The following is a 20,360-nucleotide window of genomic DNA, read 5'->3' on the forward strand; positions in this document are numbered from 1 at the left end:
TAAAACATAAGTAATTTTATGTCTATTATATCTAGTTCATTAAGTAGCTATTCAATGCATCAGCAACACTTTTATTCAAGAAAAAATAAGGAAGTTAGGAGAATATTGTAGACAGAAGTACAGAATCAGCTGAAAGCTAATTGGAAGTGTCCTCAGCAATGCCTTTTCATATTCTTTATAATGTGATGCTATGTCCTAGGTTTATTGGAGCGATACTTTATGCAATCGTTGCAATCTGCAAAAACTTCTTCAAAGATCAACTTGTCATCTTCACTTCCATTTTCTGCCCATGGTTTAGACAAATGTGCATAGATCCCTGTGAAGCTCAGAGAACTGCAAGCTAACATGGGAAACTGCTGCAAGATTGGCATTATTGTGCCTTTTACAGTTTCAAAGTCCCCTCCTTGAAAACAGCAAACATTGTGTTAGTCAAAACCTAAGCAGATGTTGCTTTCCGTACTAGGGCCGAGGATCATATTCCCAGTATATGAGGCAGACACTTGTCAGAGATAGTTAACAATTTTTAAGAAGAACCGGAACTTTTTAATCAGATATTGGTCAAACAGAAAATCTGTTGGGAATGAGATGCTGGACGATGTATTTATTCGCAGTTGTTATTTTAAGTAAATTGTTATATGAAACTAAAAATTGCTTAAAATCTACTTAAAATAAACCCAGCTAACTAGGTGCCGAACAATCCAATTAGTTTAAAATAACTAAAGTTAGCTGTTCCATTAAATTGCCTGGGTCACTCAGGAAATCACGTGCATCCCTTGCAATAAATTTAAAATAAATGTATGTCCTGGTTTTCGGCTAGGATAGAGTTAATTTTCACAAGAAGCTGGGAGGGGACACAACCAGGATAGCTGACCCAAACTAGAAAAAGGGGTATTCCATACCATAAGACATCATGCTCAGTATATAAAGGGAGGGGAGGAGGGGCAGGGCAGAGTGGCTGGCCAGGGAGGAGCAATCGCTGCTTGGGGATGGGATGGGCATTGGGTTCTGGGCGGTGAGCAGATTGCATTGTGTTTCACTTTGTATACTCTTTTATTAGTTTTGTTATTGTTATTTTCCTCTTCCTTTGCTGTCCTATTAAATTGTCCTTATCCCAACCCACAAGTTTTACCTTTTCATTTTGATTTTCCTCCTCATCCCATTGTGGGGGTGAGGAGTGAGCAAGCGGCTGTGTGGTACTTAGCTGCCAGCTGGGGCTAAACCACAATACAGGACTTCTATCTGTGTTAATTAAATGATTAGACAAAGATTGTGTAATCACGATGACACCTGTGCAATGAAATCATTTTAACTGTCCAAACTCTAGCAGAGTCCATTTTGTGGAAGATGAAGTATGAAATGAAAATGAAGACATTTATAGCGTTCATGGATTACTAAATACAGTGATTCTTTCAGAGATTTAAATAACTAAGAAAAACAACAAAAACCTTGGCTCTGCTTAGAAGCACACACACATAGACAAACAATTTGACTCTCCCCATACACCTAACAAATGGGGATGCCAGTATGCAGATATTCACTTTGGTAATACCTAAACTATCTGTGATCTGGAGACAGTATAAATATATTTGTGTAGGACCAGCTATCCTGTTATCATGAACCTGCAAGTACATAGCCTCTAGCCTGAAGTATATAAATTTCCATAGTGCTGTACCACACTACACAAGAAGGCAAGAGAGAAAAATTCACTGCCTTAGATGATTTCTACCCAATACAAGTGTATCTTCACCATGATGCATTTCATACCACGGACACGTTCTTAATTACTGTTCTCTCTTCCAGAAAGACCTCTTTGCTTTTCCAGATACTTGAGGTGGTCTGTGCACCATTGTACATTATGTATCTCATTGCTTGCTCCAGCATGAGGTGTGAGACTGCTTTATGACCTAGGCGTGCACCATGTACTTCTGTCCTAAAATTACACGGTACAGGAAGCGAGAGAGAGGCAGGAGATATACAACTATTTAAATTGATACTAGACTTGGCAGTGAACCAGGAATCAAGAATACTGATTCTTAGACAGATACATGGGTCCAAATTTCCTAATCCAATCATATGTATTCAAAGGCTGAATGGCTGGATTTCTAGAGATGTTGGACTTTAGCGTTCTCTGAAGTCACATTGCAAGGACAGTTTTCAAACCACCTTTAGCTAGAATTAGCACAGAAATGTAATCTTACCTAACAGTCTTACAAAACTTTAAGATGATCTATGCAATCTGAGTTTATCTCTCCTATGTATTAGAGCACAATCTTTAATTATACCATCTCGCTTCATTTTTTTCCCTTGGGACTCTTGGCTTATTCAATACTCCAACTAAAGACTTTAGTAGCATTATAAGATCTGAAAAGGAATTATAACATCAGAAAATACATTGGGAATGATCTTTGCCATCTACAATAATTATTCTGAAAATTGTATTAATTCAGTCAGGACAGGGAGCTATATTATACAGTACGTTACTGCCATTCAGAATTAGGAATGACAACATACAATTTGACTTCTTTCCAGAGGCAAGGCCAGACCAAGCAGAAATATCTTAGCTCGCATACATGTAAGTTGGATCTTAGCAAAGTTGATGGATCTGCTGTTCATTGTACAAGGATTCTTTTTTCTAAAGGCAGTTCTACCCGTGAAGTCACATCGCATATTGCTGCAAGTTACGGAACCAATTCAGGCATGCTGAATTGCCAAACAACTTTAAAAGAAGATCAGAAAAGTGATACTTACTGCCACTAGAAAAGTGACAGGATACGGCCAGTTTTGCCACCATAATTAGTCCTCTCGTAAAAGAGATCTCCTCAGTGGATTCCATTGTGGAAAAGGGTACAGTGATAATTTCATCTATACACTGAAAGGCAAAGAATGAGTCTGGCAGTGGTGTCTCAGCTATTTTTAAATCCCAAGGTGAGCAGGAGTAAGCAGTATATTCCTATATCTGAATAGCAGGCACAGCATCTGCTACAAGAGGCCTCTGGAACTGAAAAGGACTCAGGGGAGATTCAGCAACGTAATGATAAAGAAATTGAGGGAAAAATAAGAAATTCAGAGTTTCATAAAAACAGATTATGTGTCCCATCCTTCCCTCTCACTAACAGTACAAGAGTGCCTTTAACTCTGGGAAGGCGTGGAGAGAAGTCTACCTCACCTTGGCACAGCACTGGGATGCTCTGGCTCTACCCCAGGCTCATTTTCTGACAGTGTTACAATGCTGCCTTTCTTTCACCCAGAGAATAACTTAGTTTTGCTAGGAAACAACTGTGTATTATAACAGTGTGATTCAGAAACAGTGGAAATGTGTCATGTTATGAAAGTTTTAAAACCAGGTTGGGACAGTTAGGAAAACCACACTGAAAACAGGAGCCCTTTAATCCTAAAAACAGTACAGAAACAACAGATTTTACTTCTCGTGCTTCAGAATACTGCTGCATACTTCTTATGCAACATGACATTACAATGAAGGAGCAGACTTGAAGGGATCATGAGACTGCTCGCCAAGGTAGGAGACACCACTGAGAAGTGAATTAATGTAAGCGGAGAAATCACATAAGCCTTGCAAACAGACCACGCTAAGTGCTTAAGCAATAAATGGCACACTTGTGTACAGATCAGGGAAGTACGCAGCATCCACCTTACTGTGCAGGTCTGAATCTGTGCAGGAAGAGAAAGCCAGAGTAGTGTCTCTGCAGTCTCAGTGTGGCTCTCCCACTGCAGATGGCTGGAGGTGCAGCCCTCCAGCGGTCAGCTACTCGGTACATCTCTGCAATGCCTGGATTAAATCCCATCTCTGTGCCTTTTATAACTGAACTGCAAGGCATTCTCTCCACTCTCTCCATTGCCTCCACTGCCTCTATGTATTTTATGGCCAGTACTAAAGCAGACCTGGTTTATGGCATCCACGTTAAAGGTACTGACATATCATCTTTCCTTTAGTTGCTGTTGCTGGTTAGTAGTCATTTCACAAAAGGTTGTCATGGTTGTTTTGGTAGAGGATAAAACCTGTTGATTATAGAGAGAAATTGCCGCTGATATTAAAGCTCTATTTTTTGATAAAGCAGTTCTGCTAAAATGTTTTGCAAGTGTAGCTCAGAAGAAGCAATTCAGTCTTTACAGTTTGCCATAACAGTTGTGGGAGAATTAAAACAACTTAGTGGAAGCTGTCAGGCAGAAGTGCCATGTGTGCTAGGAAAGCCAGGAGGTTTGGAATAGCTCAGATTTTCTCTAGGAGCTATTTGAACTAAAATGTGCTCTTTTAATCCATTTTGCCAATCTGAGTAGGTTTACAAATTAAGTAACAATGGATGTTTAAGCTGTTTTCGGGGGGGGAGTTGTTTTGGTTTTTGTAGAAATCCTAACTAGCTGGCTTCTTGGAAAAAAAAGGTGGGAGAAAGGAAACTTTTCTACAAACAGTACTATACTGAAAGCTGCTAATGACTGCGATCCAAGAATTGCTTGGAACTGTGAGGATTAGAGACTCAACCCAATGAACACATCAGAATTGTGCTTTTGGCTCAGGACGTGGAGCAGTTAGGGCTTCTTAAAATAGTAAGCACAACGAATGGGCAGGTCAGTGCAGTAATCTGCATGGTATGTCAGACATAAGCCATGTGGGTTTATGGATTTGCCAAGCTGCAAAAGTGGAAGGATAGATAGAGTGAACAGAGGGGCAAGTGTATGAGATGGAGACAGAGAGTCTGGAACAGCAGCTGAAAGTCAAAATAACTCTAGAGGGAAAGAGGTTGTCTAGAGCCATCAGGTCAGAGTGGACCTCCTTCCTCAAGTGTCCTTTTTTCATGCTGATGACATGTCTGTAGGTCAGGATTAAAATGTTCACACTGTGCTGATGAAGAGGTAAGTGCCAAATAGCTGGTCTGTGGCAAGCCAAGCTCACTTATATCTGCAGAAAAAAATCTCTACCGAAGTTTGTGCCAGACCATTCCTTATGTGTAAATGTGTGAATGACTGGAGGGTCTAGACTTGAGACCAAGATCAAATATGTGCTAAGTGATAAACCTGGAGTTTCCTGGGCACATAACTGAAAAATCTGGTGGGTTTCCAATTGTTAATTTTAATGACTGTGGACTTGGTGTACATTTATGGGAAACAACAAAAACAAAAATAGAACTAGATAGTTCATGTTGCAAGCAGCTATGGCAATAACCATTTTGATCAATGAATTGAGTTCCATCTTAAAACATTTGAAGATTTTGCTCCTCTGTACCAAAATTAAGGTTAAGTTCTCTGGCAATTAGAAACCTTCTGCTGTTTTACAATATAAACTCATTGGCTAATAGATACAAATCATGTGCTGCCTTCAGTGACATGGAGATTGATGTTTTTGCAAATCGCACAATATCCAGTCACCATATTTTTCAGCAACATTTTGGTTTACTCTAATTTAGTGTCTTGTTTTATGAAGTAAGTTTAGAATTATTGCAGCTGTATTTTATTGATCATTATCCCTTTTTTAACCCCCGTGGAAAAAGTCACATAACTAACTCTATTATCCAGTTTTCTATTGCCCTCATGAAGATTTGCCCTTTTTCCAGTTTGTTTTCCTGCTGTTTGTTAATCTTTCATACACCGTTTCTTGTACCTGATTTTTGTCTTCTCAGGTATCAACATAAGTTCCCAACTTCTTGCTTTAGTAGAACTCCCCTATAATCACGTCAGATCTAAAAGGCTCTTGTTCCAGCACTCACAGTGTTCATCTGCCAAGGGTAGTTCCGACTGTGAACGTACTCCAGTGCTGAACACCAAAACCTCCCTCATACTCCTGATACTTAAACCATCTGATCTTTCTTCAGCACTTTCACTGTCTGTCTTTAAGAACAAGAGGATATCACTGAAGATCACCTGAATCTCTGTCTGGGAATAGTCAGCCTATATATAATTAAATAGGAACCTTGAAACAAAATTTCTCATAAGACTGATAGGAAAAAAAATGTGGTAGTAAGGTAAAAAAGAAAACACCAGTTAGCCCCTGCCCCTTCCCCTCCAAAAAAAAAGGTCTGTGAATCAGAGACCAGAATCCCAGGATACCATATAGAAAGTGTGAAATAAAAGAACACATTTTTTTAAATGCATACAGGAGGAAGAATGGAAAGAGCACAACTGAAAGTTAATACTAACGTCAGAAACAGGCAGATTTATGTGAAGAACCATAGGTCTCTTACCAAAGGAAATCCACGAAGGAAGTACTTCTGCCAGGGGCAAGAACACCTGTTTCTGAAAAGGAATGAAGAATTGACTCTTTGTAATAAATTTCAAGAGAAATGCCCTTCCAAGGCTCTTATTTAACTAGAGCAAGGCTGACAGTTCCCAGACAGAAATTCAGATGATCTTCAGTGATATTGTTTAATTAACCCTTCAAGGAAGTCATGAGAGAAGTAAGAATAAGGGTTTTCATGCCTGACTGATAATGCTAACTGGAAGTCACTTGCCATTGCCAAAGTACTTTTTGCAGGGCAAAGCTGTACCATCATTCCTACGCAAATCGTGAGACACTATAAGAGATCATAGCTGCATAAATCCAAATGATAGATTTTTTCATGCTCCCTTCATATACCTTCTGCATGATCTTTATACTTAATAATGCTGATGAAAGTGAATCAAGTTTCTGCTGGTTTTGAATTTGCAATGTGAAGAATACAAGCTCATTTTCCTTCCTTTTCTCTCCCAGTCTTCCAAACATAATGTAGCATCCCCCTCTTCTCGGACAGTAGTCTCTCCAGAAATCAAATTACATTCCTTTTTGACTGATTACATTTTTAAGCTTGGCACCCTAATATGACCATTGTGCATGCTATTCTATTGGCTCTTAACTCTGCCAAAAGCAACAAGTATCAGTTCCTGTAATGTGTGACATGAACTGTTAATTAGGCTCAGAGGTTCAGCTTTAGTTTTCCATTTTGAAGCTATTAGGAACATGCTAATTGTAACACAGCAGGTAAATAATAATCTGAAACTCTATTTCATAGCAATTACAAGGAAGCCAAGATAAATGCGTGAGTTACAAATGGATTTAGAAAGCAGAGTGGATTTAATGACTGCTTATACGTATTACAAATCTTGACTCTTCCTAATAGTCAAACACTTATTTATCTTAGTACAAGTTGTGCAATAGAAGAGAGCACTTGGATGAGAAGACAGGGACATCTGTAATGTTACTGCATCTTCCAGCTCCACATATATAGGACAAGGTAAAAAATTTTCATCCTTGGTACAAGAAGATGGAATTATCTCCCTCCTGATAGTCGCAGTTCTCTGGTGCCATGCAAGCACAGGTGTGACGAGAGCTGACGGGACCCACTGGAAGAAAGCAATCATACGCATAGGCTTGAGGCATAGGCAATCATACACATAGTCTGATGACAGTTCTGGAAATGTGGTAGGAAATATCAAGGTGACTCAATACTGCTGTTCTGGCAAAGTGGTGTGATAAGAATGTGACATTGATGTGGACTGCCACTGCTTGCTACTGGCTCTAGCAAATACAGTAACCAGTGCATTCAGAAATAGCTCCGTCCTTCTTAAGATTGAGCATTAAATTTGGGGTTTAATTAGTTGGAAAATGAAACTTCCTGACTCTTTTTCACTTTGCCATCTAACTTCTGCCTAAGCCCCCAGGTTTTTTCCCCAAGAGATTTCTTTAAGGGAAAGAGACACAGCTTTGATGGTTTGGGTAACTGCAACAATTTAAACTATCTTTTATTACAAACCAGCCTTGACCCTGAACCTACATCCTTACAAGATAAGCTGTTATCACTACAGATGAGGACATTGGTATCTCACCATACCTGAACAATATGTCCTGCAGCAAAAGGCAGCTCTGTAGCATGCAGACATTCCTTCAGGTCCATTGCAAACAGAGGATGGTAAAACAGAGGAAATATTAAAAACAAACAAAAAACCCCACACACCCCAAACGAAGAAATGTTTCATAAGAGGCATTACATGAACTAAATACCAGCGTTTCTCAAAGGATTCATTTCTTGCTAGCTTGGACCCTTTGTGCTATCTTCCGATAGTTTACGATATATTACTGACTATTTCCTGTAGCTAGCAATTTTTCATCATTCCTACTAAATTTTATGATGTCTTCGGTGAATATAAATGTCTTTGGCCAGACAGTCCAGGCATGATGAGAAATAATCTCAGTACTGGACCACCTTTAAATTTATAGTGGACTGGCTGAGGGCTGTCAGGGCCAAGAGAGAAACATTCACAAAGATATGACCAAGGGGTATAAAATTTTTTGTGGGAGTGAACCTCAATGTGCCCAAATTAAGAGCCACACCTCTGACATTACCCACACCCCAGAGTGAAATATCACTCAACATGTTAAGAGAACTTAGAGGAATTACTTTTCAGTTGTGATTTCTGACCTTTGAAAGTAGAGTTGGAAAAGGCTTTGAGGGGTTTTGTTTAATTTCCTGAAAATTTTATACTGTAGCATTTGCAAATATTACTTATTTATTCTTTTATTTATTCCTCCATATGAGGTCAGTGATAACACACTTTCTTTAATTATCTATATTTAAATGTCATTTTGAATGTCTCTGGAACTACAACTGATTCTCAGTTTTCCTTGGGATGCGGATCTTTGAGAGACTGACCTTTGAGTCAGTATCCCTAATATGCCTCTTGCCTTGCAATACCCAGCAAAGCAAAACTTCCCGTGTGTACTCAGAATTTTTTCTCTGCTGACAGATACAAAGTGAAACATTTGCCTTATCAGTCAAATTCAGTAAAGGTAATTTCTTTCTGCTTCTTGAAAAGGTGTCTCAATAAATGAAGAGTTTAGTTCACATAACTGCAATACAGAGCAATACACAAACTACTTACAGTTACGCAGGGTTGTTAGCATTATCAAACGCTGTTAACATAGCTCATCCTTTATGGCTTGACACATTTTCCCATGTGTAGGCATTTAAAATGCAAACGGAGGCCTGGTACAAGACCTTTCCACGTCTGCTTGGTGTCACCCAGCGCTCCGCACATTGGTACCTACAGTCATGATTCCTGACTTAATTTCTCCCTGATTCCCATCACTTTTCTGAAGATCAGCTCCAGGCACATCTGTAGCAGAAACTGGGAATGGGTAGGTGGAAATACTAAACTATCCCTCCCCTTATCATTTTTTGCAATAGTATTGGTAGTGCGATGCAAGTGCAGGTCAACGTTACAGCTTTCCCCAGAGGATGTTGCCCTCCATCTAATCCTTTCCTTAGAAAATATGTTTCAAGATTAGATCCTGTTTGTTAAATCTGTTACTTCACTAGTAAAATTCTTACAATGCAATAAATCTGTTTTAAGAAAAAAAAATATTACAGACTCTTTTAAAATTTATATCAACAAAATTCTGAGAGAAAATAGGATGAAACAGGTGAGACAGGAGCTGCACAAATGTAGCAGGGCAGAGATAATGGAAGAGAAGTATATAATAAAAAGAGGCAGCTTTTTTCCCCTCTCCCCTGCAAATGGTAGAGCAACTAAAAGGAAGCAACAGAGCCTGAAAATCACAGACCAAGCATATGAAAAATGGAAACAGACAAAGGAAATTAATAATTTCCTGTACAACCAGAACAATGTCTTCAAGATACACAATAGCTTTACAAATGAAAACAACAAAGGGAGAAAAAGTTTCTAGAGACCATTCTTTCTTCTTGAAACACCAAACAGCACAAATTTGCTGTATGTTCTGAAAGAAACCATTTTGAGAAAAAGCTTTGTGATTGGGCTAAATTTAGCAAATATATTTTCTTGTTCTTTTTTTTATACAATTAAGTGTTTCTGAAATACATAACAACATTTAGCCCAGAAGATATATCATAATAACAGCTTTTCATGTGGATACTAAGAATAGACAGCTAGAATGCTCTTTGCATAAAATTATGTGTGCTTCTTTATGGTAGTTATGTTATTTGCATTAAATAGCAAGTTAAGGATACATTATATTAATTTATCTAGGACATTATTAACACATGAATAAAACATGCTTTTGGTAATGTAGAGTATAGCAACACTTTGGGGGGGTGAGAGTCCCTAAAATTTAACGTAGAGAAAAATACGCTCTGAGGAGCCGATCACAGCATGGGCCAGCATACACTGCTACAGCTCTACTCACATTGGTGAAGCTGATTTACATCAAGTGAGAGTTTGGAATGAAACACTCCCTTTTCCCATTAACGGTCACCAAGTAAAGCAGATGTGGATATGATTTAGGGGAAGTGAGTGATATGGTGCAAGACAGCTGATCTGTGGCCCTTCAATCTCCTGCAGCTTGCGAGCAGCTCCCACTCCAGGGCAAAGTCACACAATTAGTAATGAGATTTTGGTGTCTAAAGATTGCCAAGCAGCACAAATTCTCAGCTTTGGGAGCAGCTGAGCCAAGCACAAGCTAATGACTCTGATATTAGTGGCTGCCTTGATGCCCAAAGGGACCTCCAAGCACTGTCTGCAGAACCCAAGAAAAACATACGTCTTAAAGTTCTTGGCTTTGATTTTAGGATCACTGTACATTACACATTACACAGCAAAGTGGCAGACTCAGGTCAGTGGGACAGAGACTCAAAGCAGACAATTCGTTCGGGCTTGAGATTTTGATTCTCTAGCACCACTGTAAAACTGACAAAAGATGCTTGGTAATCAAGAACTGAGCACTCAGTCAGTATCAGCTAAAATCAGTATTTCTCCCCCATGCTAGGACTGTATCAAAGACTGTAACTAGTGCGTAAGAAGATAGGAAGTGTAGGGTTGTTTTTTCTATTTCATTGTACTTCTGAATGTTAACTTATTTTGATGAACACTAAAAATTTTAAAAGCAGTTGCAAATTAATTTCCTGGCCAGAGCAAACTGGTGGATAATTCATATAGACTATAGAAACTCTTACTAGTCATGCTTGACAAGCAAGATATGATGAGTTTCTTCTGCTTCATTTCCCCTACTATTTTGACATGAAAAAGAGGGAAGGATGTGATGTGATTGCAATGTGTATGCAAGAAAAGAAGGGGAAGGGCTGAATTTTTTCTACTTAATTAGAAACCATAGACTGACATAATACTGAATTTTTGTCTATTGTAAACTTTCTTTTTAAAAAGAAATTGAAAATAATTTATGTGTAAAAGGAATAAAGAACATCATAGAAATAAAAAACATATAGATGACACTTTTCTGTTTCCTTGGGATATAAGGGATATCATCTATCCCATATACGGATTACACTGTAACTACACCGAGCCCTCATCTTCAAAGGATGTGTTGGCCCTAAATTCACCCTGTCTGGAGTACTTTACTTTAGTCTTAACATACATATAATACTACAGGAAGTTCATAATAGGACCAAACAATCTGTTCCAAAGAATATTGTGGATTTTAAGCTAGACCACCACTGAGTCCTAGCAGCTGCTGGAGTTTACTTCATAGATATAACAAGATAAGGAGTTCAAGCATTAATATTTTTCTGTAGAATACCCTAGTCACTAAAGGTTTTTACTGATGCAACTACAAAATGGTTTTTGCATTACTTATTTAGCTACCAGCTCTGAGGGTGTTTGAACATCATCAGTGGTGAAAGCCAGTGGAAGTCAGTGACATACTTTGGGGGTTCATTAAACTAATAATTCTACTTAGCATAGTTATGTAATGGAAAGACGACACAAATACTTTGCACAAACAGAAAAATGTGTAGGGATTACAATTATTTGGCTTACTAATTAAACCTCCCATTTGGCCCCTTTCCTACAAGTTTAGTTTTATAAACTCATCATGCATGTCATTCCATGAGTCATGGAGTAGTTAAACTGGTAGACTACGTATAAATTTCATCTCCTAATGGTGAACCTTACTGGGATTTTCCTGTGTGTTTGGGCATTGGGTTTTGTTTGCTGAAAATGCTCTGAAACAGTGGTAGTTAATCAAATTCAAAGCCAGTAGAACTCCAGGGGTTTGATTCAAAGGTCATTAAAATCAGTAGAAAGTTTTCATGGGTGTCATGGTTTAAGACCAAGTGACAGTGTGAAAGTTAAATGGATTTGGATACCAAACCACCAAACAAATATATGCAATTGTTTGAATTCCCTAACTTCCCTATTCAGTGGGAGAGTCAGTGCCATCCAGGAGGGAAGTCAAAGGGGAGTTAGTGTTGTGGATCCCACCATTCTGCGAGCTGCTGAAAGAGAATAGAGCTAGCCTTTGATCCAAATGTGTTCAGGTTTAGGGACATAAAACACATTAGCAGAAATCTGAGTGTTACAAATCTTCTGATCTCTCTGGTGGGTTCAATCAAATATTTTCCTAGGATTGAGAACTTGAAACACAATGTTCAACCCCATTTCTGCCTTTAGGTTTAAATACATAACTTTTTGTTCTTCCATTCTTAAATTTGAAAAAGTATGTTTTGGAAACAGTCAAACTAGTTTTCACTCCTGTGGAGACACAATCTCTATTGCATAAATGATTTTTTCCTTTTCTCCTTCTTTTCATGCTAGGTATGTTTTAAAGACTGCAAAAAACAATATCTTGGAGAGTGCGTCTGAACTCAATACTCCTATATTTTGATTAAGGTTCATGTCTTTTCTAGTAGTCAGAGACTCACTAAAGATTAAATTCTATCTACTCATGCTCCATTATGATCTATTGATGATGCAACTCACTTCAGCTCTGTAGTTAATCTGTGCTTATGATGCCTGAAATTGTCAAAGAACTGTGGTCAATCCAAGAATATCTTTTTAATCATTTCTGTGCTGTAAATTTGTAGCTGAATATCAGACATGAAATTTCAGATGTGCATTTGAACATGATATGCCTGATGAAAGTTCATAAAAAAATATAACTGTTACTTATTAAATATTGTTCTCTATAAAGAAAATTGGACCTCTTACATCATCTAAGCAAGCAAGTTAAATTTGAAGGTGTATACAACGGCTTTACAAATTTTCATAAGTGATATTCAGTCTGGACTTGATATCTACTTCTTTATATTGACTTTATGGTTACTGTAAACAGAAAAGTGATACCATTTTTCACCAATATAAAAGATATTCGTATGAGAAAATTAAATGTAATTTACAAGAATTCACTTTAAAGTTTGTGATATAAAAAGATTCTTCTTATGACCAGTAAGGAATAGCTAAAAGTATTTTGTTCTACAAATTCTAAAAATGATTCTTATAAATCTGTTTTATGTGGTTAATATTGTATAATATCTTAATATTGTATAATATCTTATGGAAAATAAAAAATAAATGACCGATCTATGTCTTCAGAGTATTATCCACATTCATCGTGCAGAAAATTCCTAACTACTGAATTATAACTTGTGAGCATTCACTTATACACAAGTGCTCTACATTTAAAAAGCAAAATTAAACCCCTTGTTACTTGGATCATGTAGATTGTATGAAAGCACAGAATTTAAATCTCTAAGACAGAATTTGTTCAGTAGCATTAACACTCAATAAGAGCCCTCTGGTACTTCCCTGAAAGAGAGTACTCTTTGGTCTACACAGTGATTTAAATCACAACTCTCCCTTACCTGCAATACTACAGTCAGAAAATAAAAGTGAGAGATGTCAGAACAATATTAAATACAGAAAGGTTTGACAAATTTATGAAGTCATTTTAGATGGGAAAAAAAGTTTAATAAAACTGTATTTATTGTTCTGAATGATAACTCCTAATATTCCTTGAGTATGAAAAAACTGAAAACCGTCTTTTTTCTCTTTACATAATTTTAATAAGATCAAGACTTTTCAAGAAAAATCAGAGTTCACATTGTTCCTCCTACAGAAAGTAAATAGACACCACTGATAGAAACCTGATAAAAACATAGGATGCCACAAGAGGGGCTCATGTTTAAGGTCTATGTTATCCAGTTGCTATTAACAACTGCCAAGGTTGAATGACTTGTTGCACACCGAAAATGCAAAATTCTTTTCATTTTGGTTTTATTTTCAGTCATAATATCTCTATGCTTTTTCGTTGGGCACTACGGGCATGAGTCCTATGAATCCACAAAAAAAGCAATTCCTTGGAGTGAGGAAGTTGTAGGACACTTCATCTCACACTATGAACAAAGATGTGAGTCATTATAAGGGAAAATATAAAAGTGCTTATAGAAAAATTAGCACCGTTAAATTTGTCCTTGAATTTACCAAAGTGTGAAAGCAGAAACAGGGGAAGACTAAGGTAAATAGAACACAAATATTTTTTTTCCAAGCCTATATTTGCACCCCACAACCAACTTCTTTTTTGAAATGCCCAAGTACCTGAAGAGGTCATGTAGTGGCAGTGATGAAAATAAAATAGATTTTCATTAGGTTTGGTAGGAAAAGTAGCTTCATAGGTGATTCTAAATATCGTTAAGAAACAATAGAAGTAAGAAGGAAGCAGTCAACAAGCTTAGGAAATCTTAAAAATATTCAGAGCCTAGTGCTATGGTCATAATATTACATATGGATATATTTATATATATTATACTTATTATATTGTTATGCATAAAGTGTACACATATGACATACACACTTTTATACACATGTATGCATATAACAATTATATTATATGATATATAACAAACCACAAATAAATAGTATGATATAATGTAATATATGGAGAGACAGAGAGAGAAAGACACATATGTCCTGCATTTGTAATACCTGACATCTTGTCCTTCATTTTGGTTTGAGCATCTAAAGGGGACCTACAAGAAAGCTGGAGAGGGACTTTTTATAAGGGCATGGAGTGACAAGGGGTAATGGTTTTAAGCTGAAGGAGGTAGAGTTAGATTAGATATTAGGAAGAAATTCTTCACTGTGAGGGTGGTGAGGCACTGGAACAGGTTGCCCAGAGAGGTTGTGGATGCCCCATCCCTGGAAGTGTTCAAGGCCAGGTTGGATGGGGCTTTGGGCAACGTGGTCTAGTGGAGGGTGTCCCTGCCCATGGCAGGGGGGTTGGAACTAGATGGTCTTTAAGGGCCCTTCTAACCCAAACCGTTCTGTGATTTTATCACTTGTGACATTTTGATCAAAGACTTCTCTTTGGAAAAGACTTGTCTCTGTATAGAATCCCTATTTCTTGTGACTTTATAATGTTGGGACACACCTTTATATTTTCATAACATGTAGGCACATTCTTTGCCTAATAAGGAATATGTTTGGCATAGTTTTAAAGAATAATTTTAATTAACATTATCACTGGTGATAGTCTTTATTTACTCGGCACACAAGCAAGGACTAAACAGGTGTGCACTTTGAAGCTGCCAAGACCAAAGTGAGAGACACCAGGCAGACTAATTGAATCAAAAGATTTCCAAATTAAGAGCACTTACAGTAATTTTAACTGTTTCCAAGAAGCTAAAATTATAGTAGCTGTAGCCAGAATAATGAACTTCTGCTGAGCCTTAATGCTTTGGCTTCAGAGACCTTTGATTTATTAAAATGCACATAAAGTAAGGGGGGAAAAAAGAACTTTTAAAGATATTACAATAATTCAAAAGCTTTCTGTGCATTCAGATAGATGCATATATGCTTCACTCCCAAGTCTCTGTGCCAAATTTCTACCAGTAGTAGCTTGTTGCCATAGAGAGAACACAACACATGAAAAGATGGTGTACCAGGTGAGAGAGTGAACTATGTACATCTGCTCATCTCTGGAGACTGGATTGCCCGTATCAGCTGGGGACAAATGAAACTGAATATAGTTATCCAATGTTAGTGTCTGCCAAAACCCAACACAATTTGGCTAATTCTTTCCTCCTGATGTAATTATCTGTTTAGCTCAAGAGTTACCATATTCATTATAATTCTGGACATCTCCTCAATCTATATTAATTATATGGATAATATTATTTAAAACACAGAGCTCACGGAGTCACATCACCAGTCAGGGAAGCACATTAGCCTCAGGCTAATTGCTCAAGCAAATTGTTGTTCTTCTGTGTGTATTATTTAGATCCTAATTCTGTTCACAACATAAATAATCACTAACTTGGCCTAAGCTATCCTTTCAGTAGAAGTTCCTATGCTGGCTTAAAAGAGGGGAGTTTCTCCCATGTGGATAAACAACAAGGTTTTATTTATCTCCAGGTATCTGTAATTGCCTCAGCAGTGTCTGTGCCCTTTTATCATGAGATGGAGGCATGATAAGAATGAAAGAGGAAACCAGTATGCACACAGATTTAATGGAACTTGCTTCATAAACCATTTGTAAATCAAAGCAGCAAATGTATTCTACTGTGTAAGACAGGATAAATGGCAAGTGATAAGGCAGTTGCAATGCAGAAAGTGCAAAGCTAATTATATCAGTCATAATTGATAGGACAATAAGCACAGAAAAATGTGGATACATTTACTTGGTTTCGTTGACAATCAACCAAAGCCACTAAGTTCATGCATTTTAGCCTTGCAGGGAGATGTAATCTAAATGTGTTTTGCAGAGCAGACCGATAGAGCGTTTTCCCTTGCACAAGGAAAAATCAGCTGGTATATCTGGTTACTCTAGCAAACATAAAGCAAATAGACGTAAGTAGCCATCATTCTTAGAATGGTATTTTTTTTTATCTTTTTTAAAAAGTAAACCTTGTTTGGCCATGATTTCTTTCTTTCCAGATGTGGCAACCAGAACCTCTCCTTAGTAAAAATTTCACATTGTTTAAGATGTCATGACTAAGTCAAGATGGCTTATGAAATGGGTCAGTGGTAAAGAGAAATGGATCATGTCTGCTTTAGAAGTCAATCAGACTATATGGGGGGAAGCATGGGACTCCGGAATAGGCAAATTAACACTAGCAGATTCACTAAAATCAGATCAAATCAGATGTAATTCAGGATACATTTTCAGTGCAAAGATGTGTTAGGAACAAGATGTATAGCCATTTCCACCAGCAGATTTTTAATTTTAAAAACTGTTCTTGCCTTGTCCCCAGTCACAAATGAAAACGGTTTCTGTCTTCTTAGACGGCCCAATACTGTCCTAAACATACCTCCCCAAACATGACAGGTAATCTGCACAAATGAGCTGCTCTGCTTGGAAGAGCTACCCTTTTCTATGGGGTATGACAGAGCCTCGTGCTGTCTCTGCTTGTGCTTCACATCCCCTTGGTTAAATGATCCTTCAGCACAGGAGAAAGCTTATTCTGAAATGTTCTTAAAAACACATTCAGGTTCCTTTGAAGTCTGTAGTAGTTTTTCTTCTGACTTCAAACAGCTTGTGATTGGCTCTGACACGGATAAACAAGGAGGAAAAATGAGGCGAGCAAGGAAAATTAGCTTACAAAAATAATGTTGGTACTGATCTAAAAAGAAAAACCATATATATTACACAACATGTGATAAAGACAAGGCTTTCTCATGTAAAAGCTGCATCATAAACAATCCATTTTACATCCATGGGCATTTAAGAGGGAAATTTCAGCATAATTATCAAGATTGTAGGTGATGTATTACTGAAGCTAATGCTTCAATGTAGTACACTGCTGAGGTAAAATGTTCCAGAAGACTTTCCTGCCGACAGACCCCTCAGACTACAGCTACCCTTACTCAGTCCACCAAAGCCAATCCTTGAAGTTGTGTTCACCTAAGACTGCCCTTACTTAAGCTAACACGCCCTGCCTAGAGCCAGCGGCTCCTGGCTGTTCCTGGATCCGACCTGCTACACCTGCAAGGCATTTCTGCCACACCACGTGCATTTGTGTCCACTGTTAAATCGGGGACTCTCTGCCTTGGCCTCCGTTTGTACTGCAAGCGTGCTCTCAGGCACCCCGAACATGAATGTTCCGTGGTATCTGCTGCTTCTGAAGATGTTAAATTAATCGGGAGGTTTCATCACAACCACACAAACATGCCAGGTATCTCTGGCTGCTCCCAGTCTGCTGAGACTTGCCCATTGCAAAATGACTGCCCTTCTCCTTGAACAAAACCTTCAGTAATTAAAGGAATAAGGTAGCTTTCTGAATGAAGTAATATCTCCTTGACTAGGATGGTTTCCTAATCCTAGGCTGTTGTTTTGAAAATCAACACCTCAGAATGCTGCAATTTTGATTAAAAGAAATAAAAATAAATAAAAATAAAAATTGCCAATGCTGATCTAAAAGCATTATCTGAGGAATAAAGGCTAACTCTGCATTGTACATATTTTGATCAGCAAGCCACAGTCACAGAGTTCCAGTGCTATAAGTGAGGTATATAAGTCAGCTACAGTGTTGTTCTGACTGTCCATCTGCTCAGTTTTTGGTTCTAAAAATTACATTCTACCGCAGTTTGGAGCAGAAATTAGGAACAGTGAGGTTTATTACCACTCTCCAAATTACATTAGATATCACAGCTGGTTTTGAATGGATATGTGAAACAGCCTCACCCTGTCTCCTCCAATAAGTTTTATGAATTTATTAGTTGAACTGGTAAGTGCTATTGGTAGTTCTGACATAAAAACACTTTGCTAAGTATTATCTTCATGGAGCTTTCTTATCCTTCTAAGATAAATCCTTCTCTATGCAAATTTACTGTTAAGAAACTACCCTGAGAGTTTTGGAGAAAGAGAGGAAAGGAGAGAAAACTGTTTCAGGAGATGTACAGAAGCAGATTTCCCCTTTCCACCACTACTCCTTTCCAACACACACATCCCTTATGTCCCTTCCATGCATTCCTACCGTATGCACAGTATACTGATTTAAAAGATAGACCTGGAAATGCAGGTGCAGAACCTGAAAGCTGGAAAGAACTCACAATTTCTTTGATTTCTAGTGTATCTTTATCTCAGTTATTTTCATATTAACCTCAGTAATTTGAATTTGGCCAACATGTTTTCCAGGAAATAATTTGAATTTCATCTGATGACCTTAATCAATAATAACTGTAATAATAAAAATACTGTTCTTTTTAATATTTACTGCTTATCTTGGTAGTTTGTATAATTGAGTAATTATGGCTTTTGTAATAATGTACTTAATTTCTCATCTAAATTATTCATCTTTAATTCCAGATCATTGACCTTTCTCACATTTTATTTTTAGTGAGCTGAAAAAAATTTTAATAAACCTAGTCTTTTCTCCTCCTGAAGTAATTTTACAACTGAATAACATAGCATGTCACTCTTCCTTTTGATATACTAAACAAAATGAACCCTTCTACTCTTTAGAAGCAAGCCATGTGTTACGGACCTTTCATCACTTCCAGTCTTTGCAACTCCCTAGGTGTCATTTTTCATCATCCTTCTAAAAATGTGGAGAGCTGTGGGATTCGGTATGTTTCTTCTGTAGGAAAAAAAGCCATTTACAGAGGTAAAAGCTTGTTTCTATTTGCTAATTCCTTCCCTCTATAAATAAGGATAAGAGGTGACTTTTTGCTACAATGAAACATTGTGATTTTATTCTTATTTGTTTGCCTCTTTGGAAAATGCATTTTGCCATTACAGAAGTGTAGCAGCAACTTCTGTATTTGGGTCTGGTAATGTTTATGCTTCCTTTGGAAATTATTTAACAAAACTTGTAAGTTTGGCTATGTGACCTTCATTAGTTACCATTCAGAGGCATCTTTGTGTAATGTATACATTGGTATTATTATTTTTCTTTTTTTTAATCTGGTTCTTGTTTAGTGGTGAAAATATTGAGTCATGCTACACTGAAAACCACTCCTTGAAAATCCTCAATGGAGGTTCCAGAACTAGAAACTCCATTCACTTGTTATTCCTTATTAATGACCAGGTTTGATAGCTCCAGGTCAGTTCTCATCGCATTATCATGTGCATAAATTCCAGTTTTCAATCTGAAGGTCATAAAGTACAAATCAAACTGCTTACCAAAAGCTTTATGTTTTACATAGCCTTTATCAGCCAAGCTCATTATCTCAATTTAAAATGATGATATATATTGTAAAACAGCTATACTCTGTGGTGATGGTGGTGTTTTCAGTTTCTGGGAGGGTGGTTTGTTGTTGTTTTTTTCCCCCACAGGAAGCTACAGTGGTTGTCATTAATAATATTCTGCCCACCTCTTTACGGCTTGAATCCAGTCTGATTTTTTAAGCTATTATTCCCAAGCAGACTGTGACTCCAAGCAAAATAATGTCTGGTGTACAGGAGGAGTAAAACATCATTTGCTGTTGGTGTCATGACAGGCTGCCTACAGAAAAAGATCAGGATTGTTGATCAGTGTAACTAATATGAGCAATAAGAGCCAGCATGGCAGATAATTTTTCTAATTCTTTGAACTTCCAGGAACTGGGAAAGTTACCACCAAACATCCTACACATTGCACAAAGCCTTACATTTCACAAGGCACCCTTTTAGTTACTGGAATCGTTATATCAGTAGAAACACAATCCAGAGATTTCACATTTACTACTCT

The sequence above is a fragment of the Grus americana genome, chromosome 3 (assembly GCF_028858705.1).
Source record: "Grus americana isolate bGruAme1 chromosome 3, bGruAme1.mat, whole genome shotgun sequence".
Taxonomy (NCBI): Eukaryota; Metazoa; Chordata; class Aves; order Gruiformes; family Gruidae; genus Grus; species Grus americana.